The sequence below is a fragment of the Triticum aestivum genome, chromosome 7D (assembly GCF_018294505.1).
Source record: "Triticum aestivum cultivar Chinese Spring chromosome 7D, IWGSC CS RefSeq v2.1, whole genome shotgun sequence".
Taxonomy (NCBI): domain Eukaryota; kingdom Viridiplantae; phylum Streptophyta; class Magnoliopsida; order Poales; family Poaceae; genus Triticum; species Triticum aestivum.
The window spans coordinates 269064070-269080970 of NC_057814.1; the positions used below are offsets into that span (position 1 = coordinate 269064070).

The window sequence follows — 16901 nt, forward strand, 5'->3', positions numbered from 1 at the left end:
GCACTGCGTTGGTTTTCCCTTGAAGAGGAAAGGGTGATGCAGTAAAGTAGCGTAAGTATTTCCCTCAGTTTTTGAGAACCAAGGTATCAATCCAGTAGGAGACCAGGCTCAAGTCCCACGCACCTACACAAACAGATAAGAACCTCGCAACCAACGCGATAAAGGGGTTGTCAATCCCTTCACGGTCACTTACGAGAATGAGATCTGATAGAGATAATAAGATAATATTTTTGGTATTTTTATGGTAAAGAGTAAAAGTAAAGATTGCAAAATAAACGGTAATAGAAATAGCTAGTTGTTGGGACATTAATATGATGGAAAATAGACCCCGGGGCCATAGGTTTCACTAGTGGCTTCTCTCAAGATAGCATAAGTATTACGGTGGGTAAACGAATTACAATCGAGAATTGATAGAATTGAGCATAGTTATGAGAATATCTAGGTATGATCATGTATATAGGCATCACGTCCGTGACAAGTAGACCGACTCCTGCCTGCATCTACTACTATTACTCCACACATTGACTACTATCCAGCATGCATCTAGAGTATTAAGTTCATAAGAACGGAGTAACACTTTAAGCAAGATGACATGATGTAGAGGGATAAACTCATGCAATATGATATAAACCCCATCTTTTTATCCTCGATGGAAACAATACAATATGTGTCGTTTCCCCTACTGTCACTGGGATCGAGCACCGCAAGATTGAACCCAAAGCTAAGCACTTCTCCCATTGCAAGAAAGATCAATCTAGTAGGCCAAACCAAACTGATAATTCGAAGAGACTTGCAAAGATAACCAATCATACATAAAAGAATTCAGAGAAGATTCAAATATTGTTCATAGATAATCTTGATCATAAACCCACAACTCATCGGATCTCGACACCGCAAAAGAAGATTACATCGAATAGATCTCCAAGAGAATCGAGGAGAACTTTGTATTGAGATCCAAAGAGAGAGAAGAAGCCATCTAGCTAATAACTACGGACCCGAAGGTCTGAGGTAAACTACTCACACATCATCGGAGAGGCTATGGTGTTGATGTAGAAGCCCTCCGTGATCAATGCCCCCTCCGGCGGAGCGCCGGAAAAGGCCCCAAGATGGGATCTCACGGGTACAGAAGGTTGCGGCGGTGGAATTAGGTTTTCGTGGTGCTCTTCGATGGTTTGGGGGTACGTAGGCATATATAGGAGGAAGAAGTAGGTCGGTGGAGCCACGAGGGGCCCATGAGGGTGGAGGGCGCGCCCAGGGGGTTGGCGCGCCCCCTGCCTCGTGGCCTCCTAGGTGATTTCTTTACGTCCACTCCAAGTCCTCTGGATCACGTTTGTTCCAAAAATCACGTTCCCGAAGGTTTCATTCCATTTTGACTCCGTTTGATATTCCTTTTCTGCGAAACACTGAAATAGGCACAAAAAAACAATTTGGGCTGGGCCTCCGGTTAATAGGTTAGTCCCAAAAATAATATAAAAGTGTATAAGTAAGCCCATTAAACATCCAAAACAGAATATATAATAGCATGGAGCAATCAAAAATTATAGACATGTTGGAGACGTATCAGCATCCAACTTGCTTGCTCACGAAGACCTAGGGCATTTGAGGAAGCCCATTGTTGGAATATACAAGCCAAGTTCTATAATGAAAAATTCCCACTAGTATATGAAAGTGACAAAATAAGAAACTCTCTATCATGAAGATCATGGTGCTACTTTGAAGCACAAGTGTGGAAAAAGGATAGTAGCATTGTCCCTTCTCTTTTTCTCTCATTTTTTGGGCCTTCTCTTTTTTTTATTTGGCCTTTCTCTTTTTATTATTTGGCCTTTCTCCTTTTTTGGCCTTTCTTTTATTTATTTATTTATTACCTCACACGGAACAATGCTCTAATAATGATGATCATCACACTTCTATTTATTTACAATTCAAGGATAACAACTCGATACTAGAACAAAATATGACTCTATATGAGTGCCTCCGGCGGTGTACCGGGATGGGCATGAATCAAGAGTGACATGTATGAAAAATTGTGCATGGTGGCGTTGCCACAAATACGATGTCAACTACATGATCATGGAAGGCAATATGACAATGATGAAGCATATCATAATAAACAGAACGGTGGAAAGGTGCATGACAATATATCTCAGAATGGCTATGGAAATGCCATAGTAGGTAGGTATGGTGGCTGTTTTGAGGAAGATATAAGGAGGTTTATGTGTGATAGAGCGTGATAGGTGGGAACCCGATGAACGAGTTCACGCCCGAGGGTGGCCCGATCTTCACGTCGTAGGATCGAATCGGGAGGGATAACTAGCTGCAAGCAGCTGGGATAACTAGCTTTATACCTGTCAAGGTTGGATGCAACCCGTACGTTGGGGATGGCTAACCGAACAAGAACTCCAACCCGCTGTCCGAACAATCGCAGAACCACAAACCGGGACTAATCCACACAAAACGGCCGGAACCATAGAGCACGAACTAGGGGGAACCAGAGGCTCCTTCTCACGAATCCGAATGAACTCACAAGACCAAAGGTAGCAAGATCTCTCGGATCTCTCTAGCTGTCTTGCTGCATAAGCTTGTAGCTGAATGGTTTGACAAAAGGTTTTCTAGAGGATGGGGGAGATGGGGTTTTATAGCAGGGACAACCCCCCTTAGCTAGGTGTGAAAATGGTTTCAAAAGTAAGCAGGTTTGCATGGCTTTCTTGGGTGAATAAGCAGTCAACTTTGGGAGTTGTTGCAGAGCTCCTCGGAAATTCGCGAAGTCTTGACAGCCTGGACACCTTTCACGAGAATGACTAGAACTTTTGACTCACAACTCCAAATGATGTGAGGTTTTTTGCATTGGAAAGATAATTTGATGTAGCTTCTGTTGATGTACCCTTATGGCCCCGTCTCTCCATCACATGAGTGTGACACACCAAAACATCAGAGGTAAAAACTGACAGCATCAGCTTCACTTGCAACTTGTTTTCTCCAAACTTGTTCCTCCAAAGCGGTTGTTTCAAGAGCTCATAGGTTGTTGGATTGCTTCCATGTTATACCTAAGTTCAACCAACAACAATGGAGATGAAAGCATAGTTGTGTCATCAAGGTTACAAGGTAAACTTAAGTTAGCGTTCACCTGGTCACTTATTTGTTTGGCGCGACTTCTTATGATTGGACCTATAATTGTTGGAGACTTGTCGATGGTTGTGGTGTCCTCATCATCCTCCCCCTCTTGAAGAGGAGTCGTCCTCGACTCTGATGGTCCAAAGTATGGAGAGAGGTCGGACACATTGAAAGTTGGACTAACACCATAATCCATCGGAAGGTCAATCTTGTAGGCATTGTCATTGATCTTCGCAAGAACTTTGAATGGACCATCTCCACGTGGCTGCAACTTGCATTTGCGTTGATCTGGGAAACGATCCTTCCGCAGGTGTACCCACACAAGATCACCTTCTTCAAACAACACCTTCTTTCTTCCCTTGTTTGCTCGTTTTGCATATTGTTCAGTCATCTTCTCAATATTTTCCTTGGTCTTCTCATGAATTTTCTTCACGAAGTCAGCACGCTTACTTGCATCAAGATTGGTTCGCTCCTGCAATGGTAAAGGCAAAAGATCTATGGGAGCAGCAGGTTTGAAACCATAAACAATTTCAAAAGGACAAAATTTAGTGGTCGAATGTACTGCCCTGTTGTATGCAAACTCCACGTGGGGGAGACATTCTTCCCACATCTTCAAATTTTTCTTTAAAACTGCTCTCAGCATCATGGATAGCGTGCGGTTGACAACTTCAGTTTGTCCATCCGTTTGTGGGTGGCATGTAGTGGAAAAGAGAAGCTTTGTCCCTAGCTTTGCCCACAACGTTTTCCAAAAATAGCTCAGAAACTTGGTGTCACGATCTGAAACAATAGTGCGTGGTACTCCATGTAGCCGCACGATTTCCCTGAAAAACAAATCAGCAATGTGTGAAGCATCATCGCTCTTATGACACGGGATAAAATGAGCCATCTTGCTAAACCTATCAACCACCACAAAAACTGAATCACTCCCCCTCTTAGTGCGTGGTAATCCAAGAACAAAATCCATAGAAATATCTTCCCAAGGTGTACTAGGAATGGATAAGGGCGTATAAAGTCCATGAGGGTTTAAACGTGACTTAGCTTTGCGGCAAATCTCACAACGTAGTATGTAGCGCTCAACATCACGCCTCATCCTTGGCCAAAAGAAATGGTCAATCAGCACACTCTCAGTTTTCTTTGCTCCAAAATGTCCCATGAGACCACCAGCATGAGCCTCCTGCAAAAGCAACAAACAAACAGAGCAATCTGGGATGCACAATTTGTTAGCTCGAAACAAGAATCCATCATGCAAGTGAAACTTTTCCCAACCTTTCCCCTCACTACACTTTGAGTGTGGTTTAGCAAAATATGGGTCATTGGCATACAATTCTTTGATGCTTTGCAGCCCAAGAATTTTAGTATCAAGTTGTGAGAGTAAAATATGGCGTCTAGACAAAGCATCAGCAACAACATTATCTTTTCCTTTCTTGTACTTGACAATATAAGGAAAAGATTCTACGAATTCACTCCATTTTGCATGTCTACGGTTCAGTTTTGTTGACCCCTAAGGTGCTGTAAAGATTCATGGTCGGAATGTATCACAAATTCTTTAGGCCACAAATAATGTAGCCATGTTTCCAAAGATCTCACAAGTGCATATAATTCTTTGTCATAAGCTGAATAATTTAGAGTTGGACCACTTAGCTTCTCACTAAAATATGCAATAGGCCTGCCTTCTTGCATTAGTACGCCTCCAATACCAACACCACTTGCATCACATTCAATTTCAAAAGTCTTACCAAAGTTGGGTAGTGCAAGCAATGGTGTAGATGTCATTTTTTCTTTCAGCTCTTGGAAGGCCTTCTCTTGTGCATTTGCCCACTTGAAGGGAACATCTTTCTTGGTTAGCTCATTCATTGGGGGCAGCAATGGTGCTGAAGTCCTTCACAAACCGACGGTAGAAACCAGCAAGGCCAAGAAAGCTTCGTACTTGGCTTACATTTTGTGGAGGCATCCACTCACTGATGGCCTTGACCTTCTCCTCATCTACCTCCACACCTTGAACTGAAACAATAAAGCCAAGAAACACAACTTTTTCTATGCAAAATGTGCACTTTTCCTTGATAGCATATAATTTCTCCTCTCTTAGGACAGCAAGCACACACCGAATGTGTTCAACATGTTCATCCAAAGTTTTGCTATAAATCAGGATGTCATCAAAGTAAACAACCACAAACTTGCCAATGAACATTCTAAGCACATGATTCATTAATCTCATGAAAGTACTAGGTGCATTTGTCAATCCAAATGGCATAACTAACCACTCATACAAACCAGATTTTGTTTTGAAAGCAATTTTCCATTCATCACCCTCTCTCATTCTAATTTGATGGTAGCCACTTCGCAAGTCAATTTTAGAAAAGATGGTGGCGCCACTAAGTTCATCAAGCATATCATCAAGCCTAGGTATGGGGTGCCTATACCTCACGGTGATGTTGTTAATAGGCCTACAATCACAACACATTCGGGAAGATCCATCTTTTTTTGGCACTAAAAGAACGGGTACAGCACAAGGAGAGAGACTTTCCCTTACATAACCTTTGTTTAGTAGGCCTTCAACTTGTCGCTGAATCTCCTTGGTTTCCTCCGGATTTGTGCGGTATGGTGGTCGGTTCGGCAATGGGGCTCCTGGAACCAAAATTTGGTGTTCAATGCCTCTTTGTGGTGGCAGCCCTGGTGGTATCTCCTCGGGGAACACATCTTCATACCCCTGCAAAATTTCAACAACAACACTAGGAGTGGTGGAGGTTAATTCATTAGTAGAAAGAAAATTGTCCTTGTACAAAAGTACAAAGAACACGGAATTGGGTTCTCTCAACTCTCTCATGTCCCTTTTCCTAGCCATCATAACTAATCCCTGTTTTTCCCATGTCTTGGTCAATTTAAGCTATGGGGTTTTATTTGGCTTTGGATTCTCTCGCTCACTATGTTGGTGGATGTCACTCAAGTGTTTCTCGCTCACTCTCTCTTTCTTGTTCAGATCATCCATCAATATTTCTTCGGGTGTCAAAGGGAGCAAAGATATGCACTCTCCCTCGTATTGGAATGCATGAGAGACGATTAGTACGGCCGCTGATTTGTACATCATGATCATACAACCAAGGTCTTCCCAACAGCAATTGGCATGCTTGCATTGGCACCACGTCACATTCCACTTGATCTCGGTACTTCCCAGTGGAAAACTGAACGGTGACAATGTTGCTTACTCGAAGTGTACCACAATCATTGAGCCATTGCATCTTATATGGACTTGGGTGCCTTCTTTGTTTCAGTCCCAACTTCTCTACCAAATCTGAATTTGCAATGTTGTTGCAACTGCCATTGTCAACAATAATTCTGCAAACCTTGTCCTTGATGGTGCCACGGGTGTGAAAAATATTATGTCGCTGCCCTTTCTCTTCTCTAGCCGCATTAACACTGAGCACACGACGAGAAACAAAGCAATCTCCCATGTCGGCCTGAATATCACAACCACTCTTCTCGCCCTCTTCATCCTCATGATCACCCAATGCTCCATTATCTTCATGCTCACTCTCAGATTCCCATTCACCTTGTTCATTCACAAAGAGAACTCTCTTGCTTCGACATTCAGAAGAAATGTGACCATGCCCTTTGCACTTCCAACACTCAATATCTCGGCTTCGAGATGATGGTACAGCCGTGGGGTTAGAGGTACTTCCAGCAGCAGAAGGAGCACGCTTGTCCACATTCCTAGGGGCTGGTGATGATGCCGATGAAGCCGCTGTTCGCCGGGTGGCAGTAGGGTGTGAAGTATGCTGAAACTGAGAACCACCATGAGAGGCACTTGGCTGCAACCTTTGCCATGGTGTGGTGGTGCGGTTATGAGATATCCGTCCATGACCACTCCGCTGCACCTTCCTCTCCGTGCGCTTTGCTTGCTTCAAAATATCTTGTAGAGTTTTATAGAGAAACATCTCCACAAAATCAGAAATTTCATTGTTGAGACCATGCAAAAATCTTGCCATCTTTGACTCCTCATCTTCATGAATACGAGCACGAACCAACAACAATTCCATCTCTTTATAGTACTCATCCACCGTGCGCGTGCCTTGGCTGAGACGCTGCAATCTGTTTCGGAGATCTCTTTGATATTGTGAAGGAACAAACCTTCGCCTCATGGCTTGTTTCATCTCTTCCCAAGTGTCAATGGGACCACGGCCTAGCAACAGTTGATTTTCTTGTAGTTGATTCCACCAAGTGAGTGCATAACCAGAAAACTCAACACAAGTAAGGTTTACTCTCTTCGGATCAGCAAGGTTATGGATACGAAAAATCTGATCACACTGCTCTTCCCAGTCAAAATATGCATCGGGGTCTTCCTTTGCTGTGAACTTGGGGATATGCAACTTGATTCTTGCTATGTCATCTCGACCATCTCGATCACGACGTTCTGCATGACGCCCATCTTCAGCAGCACGACGGTATGGGACACCATCATAATCATCAAAATCATCTCCATGACCACGAGCAACACGCTCATGAGGGTCATAGTAGTGCCCACGAGGACCATGCCCTTGCCCTCGAAGTTGTCCTCCTCACTGCCCTCCATGAGCAGCAACACCACGCCCACGAGCAGCAGCCACATGTCCACCATGGCTGTTGTTATCATCCTCCAAGTCACCATCCACAGCAGCATGCACGGAATTTTCATCCCCAACTTCCTCAAGTGGGTCAATAGGGTGTTGTCGGTGTCGAACCCTATCGCCACCTGCTGGAGGTCGCTCATGAAACATCCTTCCAAGGTCTCGAACCATGTTCTGTAATTCCTGAAAATCAGCACGTGTGACCGGGGCATCTTCTTCCCCATGGTTTTCTCCATGAACACTCGATCTAGATCCTGCCATGTTAGTAAGGCCAAAAGTGGAATATGATAATTTTGTGGAATCACACAACCTCACCTCTTACTCACCAAAGTTCTTATGAGTTCAAATCAGATTGTGCTTCACCCGGATGTGTTAAAGCAATTGAAAGACAGGGATCAAAGAACTAGCTTCGGTTTTTGGTGGAGCTCGGTGGGGTAAACAAAAAGGGGCTTGTGCTGAAATCAAGTTGATGCAAACCAAGAAAAATATGTGGATGGATCTGCTGCACCTTTGCACCAAGATTGAAAAACACAACACACAAGCTTCTGAAATTTTTTCTATCAAGCTGAAACTTTTAGATCTTACACAAGACTTTCTTTTTCTCTCTTGACTTTTTTCCACTCTTTTTTTCTCTCTTTGATTTTTTGCCACTCTTCTTTTTCTCTCTTTTTCCAAAGCACAACAACCGAATCTGAAAGCAATTATGAAGATCAACTTGGTGCAGATCTAAAAGATGAAGAACATGCAAGGTATGCAACAACAAGATCTCGCACCAACAAGGCTTGGATTTATTTTTGGTGGGGCTTTGGACTTCTAGGACAGAAAATATAGCATGAAAAACACTCGATCTAAAGGGATGATAGCAAGATAAAGTTGGATAACAGATCCTACCGTGTCAACGAAAGCTCTGATGCCAGATGATAGGTGGGAACCCGACGAACGAGTTCACGCCCGAGGGTGGCCCGATCTTCACGTCATAGGATCGAATCGGGACGGATAACTAGCTGCAAGCAGCTGGGATAACTAGCTTTATACCTGCCAAGGTTGGATGCAACCCGTACGTTGGGGATGGCTAACCGAAGCTACAAGAACTCCAACCCGCTGTCCGAACAATCGCAGAACCACAAACCGGGACTAATCCACACAAAACGGCCGGAACCGTAGAGCATGAACTAGGGGGAACCAGAGGCTCCTTCTCGTGAATCCGAATGAACTCACAAGAGAAAAGTTAGCAAGATCTCTCGGATCTCTCTAGCAGTCTTGCTGCATAAGCTTGTAGCTGAATTGTTTGACAAAAGGTTTTCTAGAGGATGGGGGAGATGGGGTTTTATAGCAGGGACAACCCCCCTTAGCTAGGTGTGAAAATGGTTTCAAAAGTAAGCATGTTTGCATGGCTTTCTTGGGTGAATAAGCAGTCAACTTTGGGAGTTGTTGTAGAGCTCCTCAGAAATTCGCGAAGTCTTGACAGCCTGGACACCTTCCACGAGAATGACTAGAACTTTTGACTCACAACTCCAAATGATGTGAGGTTTTTTTGCATTGGAAAGATAATTTGATGTAGCTTCTGTTGATGTACCCCTATGGCCCCGTCTGTCCATCACATGGGTGTGCCACACCAAAACATCAGAGGTAAAAACTGACAGCATCAGCTTCACTTGCAACTTATTTTCTCCAAACTTGTTCCTCCAAACCGGTTGCTTCAAGAGATCATAGGTTGTTGGATTGCTTCCATGTTATACCTAAGTTCAACCAACAACAATGGAGATGAAAGCATAGTTGTGTCATCAAGGTTACAAGGTAAACTTAAGTTAGCGTTCACCTGGTCACTTATTTGTTTGGCGCGACTTCTTGTGATTGAACCTATAATGGTTGGAGACTTGTCGATGGTTGTGGTGTCCTCATCAGAGCGTATCATATCACGGGGTTTGGATGCACCGGCGAAGTTTGCACCAACTCTCGAGGTGAGAATGGGCAATGCACGGTACCGAAGAGGCTAGCAATGATGGAAGGGTGAGAGTGCGTATAATCCATGGACTCAACATTAGTCATAAAGAACCCACATACTTATTGCAAAAATCTACAAGTCATCAAAACCAAGCACTACGTGCATGCTCCTAGGGGGATAGATTGGTAGGAAAAGACCATCGCTCGTCCCCGACCGCCACTCATAAGGAAAGCAATCAAAGAACACCTCATGCTTCAAATTTTTTACACAACGGTTACCATACGTGCATGATACGGGACTTGCAAACTCCAACACAAGTATTTCTCAAATTCACAATTACTCAGCTAGCACAACTCTAATATTACCATCTTCATATCTCAAAACAATCATCAAGTATCAAACTTCTCATAGTATTCAATGCACTCTATATGGAAGTTTTTATTATACCCCTCTTAGATGCCTATCATATTAGGAATAAATTCATAGCCAAAGCAAATTACCATGCTGTTCTAAAAGACTCTCAAAATAATATAAGTGAAGCATGAGAGATCAATAATTTCTATAAAATAAAACCACCGTCGTGCTCTAAAAAGATATAAGTGAAACACTAGAGCAAATGACAAACTACTCCAAAAGATATAAAGAAGATCAATGAGTAGTCGAATAATTTTGCAACTATGTGAAGACTCTCTAACATTTAAGAATTTTAGATCTTGGGATATTATTCAAACAGCATGCAAAACTAAATAAATTAAAATGACGCTCCAAGCAAAACACATATCATGTGGTGAATAAAAATATAGCCTCAAGTAAAGTTACCGATAGATGAAGACGAAAGAGGGGATGCCTTCCGGGGCATCCCCAAGATTAGGCTTTTGGTTGTCCTTGAATTTTACCTTGGGGTGCCTTGGGCATCCCAAAGCTTAGGCTCTTGCCACTCCTTATTCCATAGTCCATCGAATCTTTACCCAAAACTTGAAAACTTCACAACACAAAACTTAACAGAAAACTCGTAAGCTCCGTTAGTATAAGAAAATAAATCACCACTTAGGTACTGTTGTGAACTCATTCTAAATTCATACTGGTGTAATATCCACTGTATTCCAACTTCTCTATGGTTCATACCCTCCGATACTACTCATAGATTCATCAAAATAAGCAAACACCACATAGAAAATAGAATCTGTCAAAAACAGAACAGTCTGTAGTAATCTGGTAACTTCCCATACTTCTGTAACTCCAAAAATTCTACCAAATCAGGAAAACCTGATAAATTTGTGTACCAATCCAGAGCAAAAAGAATCAGATCAAAATCACATTTCTGTGAATTATCAAAACTAATTTACTGGGCGCAAAAGTTTCTGATTTTCAGCAGGATCAACACAACTATCACCGTAAGCTATCCTAAAGATCTTACTTGGCACTTTATTGAAACAAAATATATAAACATGATTACTACAGTAGCTTAATTATGTGAACGCACAAAAACAGTAAAGGTAAATATCGGGTTGTCTCCCAACAAGCACTTTTCTTTATTGCCTTTTTAGCTAGGCATGATGATTTCAATGACGCTCACATAAAATGTAAGAATTGAAACATAAAGAGAGCATCATGAAGCATATGCAAGCACATTTAAGTCTAACCCACTTCCTATGCATAGGAATTTTGTGAGCAAACAACTTATGGGAGCAAGAATCAACTTGCATAGGAAGGTAAAACAAGCATAACTTCAAGATTTTCAACACATAGAGAGGAAACTTGATATTACCGCAACTCCTACAATCATATATTCCTCCATAATAATTTTCAGTAGCATCATGAATGAAATCAACAATATAACTATCACATAAAGCATTCTTTCCATGATCCACAAGCATAGAAATTTTATTACTCTCCACATAAGCAAATTTGTTCTCATGAATAGTAGTGGGAGCAAACTCAACAAAATAACTATCATGTGAAGCATAATCCAATTGAAAATTAAAATCACGATGACAAGTTTCATGGTTGTCTTTATTCTTTATAGCATACGTGTCATCACAATAATCATCAGAAATAGGAGGCATGCTTTCATCATAATAAATTTGCTCGTAAAAACTTGGGGGACTAAGCATATCATCTTCATCAAACATAGCATCCCCAAGCTTGTGGCTTTGCATATCATTAGCATCATGCGTATTCAAAGAATTCATACTAACAACATTCCAATCATGCTCATCATTCACGTATTTTATGCCAAGCATTCTATGTAATTCTTCTTCTAGTACTTGACCACAATTTTCCTTCCCATCATTTTCACGAAAGACATTAAAAAGATGAAGCATATGAGGCAACCTTAATTCCATTTTTTGTAGTTTTCTTTTATAGACTAAACTAGTGATAAAACAAGAAACAAAAAGATTCGATTGCAAGATCTAAAGATATACCTTCAAGCAGTCACCTCCCCGACAACGGCGCCAGAAATTGCTTGATGTCTACTACACAACCTTCTTCTTGTAGACGTTGTTGGGCCTCCAAGTGCAGAGGTTTGTAGGACAGTAGCAAATTTCACTCAAGTGGATGACCTAAGGTTTATCAATCCGTGGAAGGTGTAGGATGAAGATGGTCTTTCTCAAACAACCCTACAACCAAATAACAAAGAGTCTCTTGTGTCCCCAACACACCCAATACAATGGTAAATTGTATAGGTGCACTAGTTCGGCGAAGAGATAGTGATACAAGTGCAATATGGATGATAGATATGAGTATTTGTAATCTGAAAATATAAAAACAGCAAGGTAGAAAGTGATAAAAGTGAGCGTAAATGGTATTGCAATGCTAGGAAACAAGTCCTAGGGTTCATACTTTCACTAGTGCAAGTTCTCTCAACAATAATAACATAATTGGATCATATAACTATCCCTCAACATGCAAGAAAGAGTCACTCCAAAGTCACTACTAGCGGAGAACAAACGAAGAGATTATTGTAGGGTACGAAACCACCTCAAAGTTATCCTTTCTGATCAATCTATTCAAGAGTCCGTAGTAAAATAACATGAAGCTATTCTTTCCGTTCGATCTATCCTAGAGTTCGTACTAGAATAACACCTTAAGACACAAATCAACCAAAACCCTAATGTCACCTAGATACTCCAGTGTCACCTCAAGTATCCTTGGGTATGATTATACGATATGCATCACACAATCTCATATTCATCTATTCAACCAACACAAAGAACTTCAAAGAGTGACCCAAAGTTTGTACCGGAGAGTCAAGACGAAAACGCGTGCCAACCCCTATGCATAAGTTCACAAGGTCATTGAACCCGCAAGTTGATCACCAAAACATACATCAGGTAGATCACGTGAATATCCCATTGTCACCACAGATAAGCACATGCAAGACATACATCAAGTGTTCTCAAATCCTTAAAGACTCAATCCGATAAGATAACTTCGAAGGGAAAACTCAATCCATTACAAGAGAGTAGAGGGGGAGAAACATCATAAAATCCAACTATAATAGCAAAGCTCGCGATACATCAAGATCGTGCCAAATCAAGAACACGAGAGAGAGAGAGAGATCAAACACATAGCTACTGGTACATACCCTCAGCCCCGAGGGTGAACTACTCCCTCCTCGTCATGGAGAGCGCCGGGATGATGAAGATGGCCACCAGTGAGGGATCCCCCCTCCGGCAGGGTGCCGGAACAGGGTCCCGATTGGTTTTTGGTGGCTACAGAGGCTTGCGGCGGCGGAACTCCCGATCTAGGTTATGTTCTGGAAGTTTGGGGATATATAAGAGGTGTTGGCGTTGGGAACAAGTCAAGGGGGTCCACGAGGCGGCCACGAGGTAGGGGGGCGCGCCCAGGGGGGTAGGGCGCGCCCCCCACCCTCATGGTGGCCTCGGGACTCTTCTGGTCCATCTCCGGTACTCCGTGGGCTTCTTCTGGTCCAAAAACAATCTCTGTGAAATTTCAGGTCAATTGGACTCCGTTTGGTATTCCTTTTCTGCGATACTCAAAAACAAGGAAAAAACAGAAACTGGCACTGGGCTCTAGGTTAATAGGTTAGTCCCAAAAATCATATAAAATAGCATATAAATGCATATGAAATATCCTAGATAGATAATATAATAGCATGTAACAATCAAAAATTATAGATACATTGGAGACGTATCAGGCACCTGAAGCCTGATGGGGTCTTTGGGGCCGATGAAGGCCCGCATTGGGCGAGAGTAGCACTGGAGCGGGGCGATGCGGCGCCGGACAAATTCCCTCATCACCATAGGCGCCGTCACCCCCGCCTTCTTCAGCTCGGCCAATCTAGACCAGACACGGGCGAGTCGCCGGTCGACGAGCTTCGCGTGTCCCCAGCCAGAGCTCGGCTCCGCCGGCGCCCGCGGAAGCTGGAGTAGGGGGCTGTACGTGGCGGCGTCCACGTACACCCACTGCTCCCAGAATCCCATCACATCCGGATGGAGCGCGAAGTCAGTGCCGGAGTTAGCCGTCGCCGCCATCGCCCGGAACGACACGCATCCCAAGCATTGTTTGCCGTCGACCAGATGAAGCAAGAAGAAATGGCGGAACAAGGCCACAGATGGGGCGACAACCACAATGGCCTCGCACAGTAAGGCAAAAGCAGCGAGGAGCACAATGGACCAGGGGTCCAAATGCAGCGTGTGGATCTGATAATGCGGCATGGCATTGAAGAAATCAGAGAAAGGGGGACCAAGCCGGCCAGGAGGGCATGAAGGTGGATGGGGATCTCGGTGGCTTCCATGTCGATCTGGGCCCACGAAGCAGGCCAGATTGTCATTGCCTTCCACTCATTAGAATCGGCGGCGAGGGCCGGCCGAACCTTGTCCAATCCCTCCTGATTGATCACTGTCGACCGACCAAGCGCGGGCTCAAAGCCCTGAGGGGATTAGCGTGCGCACGAGTCTTTCCCCTCTTCTTCGGCCTCAGAGCCATCGCGGCGGAGGTGGATTGGCGCCGGTGCAGAATCCGGAAGGGGAGTAGCAAGCTCATAGGAAAGGAGGAAGCAAAGGGCGAACACGGCAGGCAATGATAGTGGAGCCGCGCTTACAAATAGGCAACCATCAAGTCTGGCGGTTGCCAAGGCGGCGTGGGGAAGCGGAGAAGCCCATGTCCCATCAAGCGCCACGCGTTGACTAGGCCCGCAGGCGATTGGGGCGTGCGGCGCTTCACCCTTGCCCTTTGGCTTCGCCTCGAAGCCAAGTCCGAGCGCGCCTTGGGCCCGGGGGCTACTGTCTTTGTTCTGGGAATCGGGGTACCCAGACGTGCCTGCCTGCGGCCCACGACATGGCTCCATCGGCAGGCTGGTACAGCCCATCTTCAGCATCAACAACACAAGACCCTCGAGACGGGCCAAGCCTCGCGAGGCAGACGACGTCAAGACCTCTAGAAGGAGTGGCCTCCCTAGGCTGGCTCCTGAGGAGCAGAGTTTCCTATGCAGGCGCCCACCACGTGAGGTTAAGGTGATGTAAGCCATGATGACCAAGGCCAGGCGGGCGCCAGCGGGCGCAGTACAGAAGGTTTCCTCTTTGGTTCTAAAGAGGCAAGCGCAGGCGCGGAGTCCCGAGGAATCAGCCAAAGGTTTCCATTTCCATGCTACAAGATCAAGACCGCCAGGAGAGCAGGACGGAGGTCATCGCCGAGGTCACCACGGCGTCATGCCCAGAAGCTTTGCAGGCGAAGACCACCTTTCATCAGGATAAGATGTACTAGTTGTCTCTCTTCTAATTTGGCCGTTTTGGGATCCCTTCCCGCCTTCGTTTTGGGGCAAGAGGACCAAGGCCACTATAAATATAGCCTAGCCACTACCATAGAATGGATGAATCATTCAGACCATCCACGCGCTCACCAGCTCGCACAAGCACAAGAACGCACCTCCTGAGGTTGTTCTTCCTGTGTACCAGTTCATCCTCAGCCCGCCTCGAGGCCAATCCACCACAAAGCAGGAGTAGGGTATTACACCGCAAGGTGGCCGGACCTGGGTAAACTGCTGTGTCCCTTTCCATTCCAGTTCATCGGGCTAGGCCGTGAGATCGACGGGTTGGCAGACTAGGGAGGTTGAGTTATTCGCACACACCCAGAGTTCGAATCTATCTTGGGTCTGCGGAGCCTTGAATCCGACAGGCGGCCGAGGCCATTATGTTTGAGTTTGATTGGCATGGCACCGCGAAGATGTGAACCTTGGGCCCAAGACCAACACTCATCTTTGAAGCACAAGTGCCACCTAAAAATGGCTAATGTGAAAGATTATTTCAATTTATGCAGTTCTAGGATGAGGTAACTCATGAGTTGAGCTAGCTCCCCCTATACATGTGCCTACATCTAAGCAAGATATTATATGAGTATGTGTGCATGAGAAAGAATCTCAACCCAATTTACTTATATCCACGATATTTAGCTCATGCCTTAACTCGCGGAATCTTGCTTCATCAAGTGGCTTGGTGAAAATATCGGCTAGTTGCTTCTCGGTGTTGACATGGAATAGGTCAATGTTGATCCTGAATGACATGATGACGAATCTCAATATGCTTGGTCTTGCTGTGTTGCACTGGATTCTCGGCGATCTTGATTGCACTTTCATTGTCGCACAAAAGAGGCACTTTGTCACATTTGCCACCATAATCCATCAAAGTTTGCCTCATCCATAATAACTGACCACAACAACTTCCGGTGGCAATATACTCGGCTTCGGCGGTTGAGAGAAATATACAATTTTGCTTCTTTGAAGACCAACTTACCAAAGATCTCCCTAGGAATTGACATGAACCGGAAGTGGACTTGCGGTCAACCTTGTCTCCAGCCCAATCCGAATCCGAGTATCCCATTAACTTGGAAGTTGAACCTTTGGGATACCAAAGCCCCAAGTTTGGGGGTATGAACCAAATATCGAAGGATTCTTTTCACTTCCAAATAGTGGCTTTGTTTAGGAGAGGATTGAAATCTTGCACACATACACACACTCAACATAATATCCGTTCTAGATGCACAAAGGTAAAGCAAGGAACCGATCATGGAGCAATATACCTTTTGATTCACTTCTTTACCACTGGGATCAAGATGAAGTTGGCCATTTGTGGGCATGGGTGTCTTCATGGGTTTGACATCTTGCATTTTGAACCTCTTGAGCATGTATTGAATATAAAGAGATTGGTTGATGAAGGTTCCTCCTCTCAATTGCTTCACTTGAAAACCGAGGAAGAACTTCAACTCTCCCATCATGCCCATAG

At 44.2% G+C, this 16901-nt stretch overlaps 1 pseudogene; it reads right to left on the minus strand.

Moving 5' to 3' along the window:
- Positions 1–7936, minus strand: part of LOC123171068 (uncharacterized) — a 38193-nt pseudogene extending 30257 nt beyond the window's left edge.
- Between the last annotated feature and the right edge of the window lie 8965 nt (positions 7937–16901).